Source organism: Toxoplasma gondii (assembly GCF_000006565.2).
Source record: "Toxoplasma gondii ME49 unplaced genomic scaffold asmbl.323, whole genome shotgun sequence".
NCBI classification, from domain to species: Eukaryota; Apicomplexa; class Conoidasida; order Eucoccidiorida; family Sarcocystidae; genus Toxoplasma; species Toxoplasma gondii.
The window spans coordinates 1-1,540 of record NW_017383091.1 but is presented as its reverse complement, the minus strand read 5'-3'; the positions used below and the strand labels follow the sequence as shown (position 1 = coordinate 1,540).

The window sequence follows — 1,540 nt, the reverse complement described above, 5'->3', positions numbered from 1 at the left end:
ATCCCAAGCAAAACATGAGTTTGCATCTCTCTCCATTGGAGAGATTTGCATTCAAGAAGCGTGATAGTATCGAAAGGTATTATTGCCTTCTTCATGTTGGATATCCTGCGCTGCTTCCAATATTGGAAGCCAGTGCAGGTATCCGGGGGTGCACAGCGAAGGGGCTCAATTTCTGGAAATTCGTGTCTCTGTTGGGATACTGATTTCCAGGAGTTTCTTCAGTGTGCATTCTTTTTTCCCACACCGTTATTTCAAACAACAAATCTGAGGAACATTTGAGAGAGAGTGAAAGATTGTATCTTTCTGCATCTCTCTCGATGTGCTTTCAGATTGCTTCCTAAACTATAATGTTATTTTAAATTTTCAGCAATGGATGTCTTGGCTCGCGCAACGATGAAGGACGCAGCGAACTGCGAAACGCAATGTGAATTGCAGAATTCAGTGAATCATCAGATTTCTGAACGCAAATGGCACCTTGGGGATATTCTCCTTGGTACGTCTGTTTCAGTGTCTTTGAAATCACAATTTTCTGCTTTTTTAGGGTCGTTGCTTCAGTTTGGCTGAAGCCCCCTAGGAGCAGTATGATTGGGTGTCATGAGTGTTGAATACTCAATGTCACCCTGAATAATAGAACACAGCGGAGAAACTACTCGTGCCTCTTCTTTTAGAGGCTCAAGTGTATTGTTGAGTTGTATCGATGACATCATTGAGATACGGTGGCTTCTTCATTGAAGACAAAGTTTCATTGATGCTGTCGATCGACTTCAATACCGCAATGGAATTTCGGTTCCATTGTTGCTCTGCGAGGTTTCGTCGTTGTTGTTTTGTCTCGGGCGTTTGTCCGATTTATTTATCAGACCTGAAATCAGGCGAGGTTACCCGCTGAACTTAAGCATATTATTAAGCGGAGGAGAAGAAAATAACTATGATTCCCTTAGTAACGGCGAGTGAACCGGGATCAGCTCAAAGTGGAAATCAACTGCTCTTTCCGAGCTGTTGACTTGTAGCCTCGAGAGGCGTTACCAGTGGAAGCGCAGGGTTAAGTTTCTTGGGAAAGAACATCATAGAGGGTGAGAATCCCGTCCTTCCCCTGCGTTTTTTGTTCCACGTACGGTACGCTTTTATAGAGTCGCGTTCATCGGGATTTGAGCGCAAAATGTGTGGTAGGTTTCACATAAAGCTAAGTACTGGCGCGAGACCGATAGCAAACAAGTACCGTGAGGGAAAGATGAAAAGTTCTTTGGAAAGAGAGTTAAAAGTGCCTGAAATTGCTGAAAAGGAAGCGATTGGGACCTTTTTGATTCCAAGAAGTGCCGCCGGTTTGCCATCTATCCCTTTGCCTTCTCTCTCTCACCAGGTTTAGGCTTTGGTTTCTTGATGTATTTCCGGTTCATCTTTTTGGAGAGGTCAGCATCAGCTACTCGGAATTGATTTCGTTCAAAGAAGGTAGGTTCCTTGTGGACCGTTATATCTTTGTTCTTTCCTTTTCCTTGTGGCTGAGGAGTGTTCCTGTTTCCGAGCTCCACTTTCGAGTACTCGG

At 44.1% G+C, this 1,540-nt stretch overlaps 2 non-coding genes across 2 annotated transcripts; both read right to left on the bottom strand.

Moving 5' to 3' along the window:
• Positions 1-357: 357 nt before the first annotated feature.
• Positions 358-515, bottom strand: TGME49_458470. Its single transcript, XR_001974191.1, has one exon. It is a non-coding gene; the product is annotated as a 5.8S ribosomal RNA (ribosomal RNA).
• A 339-nt stretch (positions 516-854) lies between these two features.
• On the bottom strand, positions 855-1,540 carry TGME49_458460 (the record flags this gene model as incomplete). Its single annotated transcript, XR_001974190.1, has 1 exon — positions 855-1,540. It is a non-coding gene; the product is annotated as a 28S ribosomal RNA (ribosomal RNA).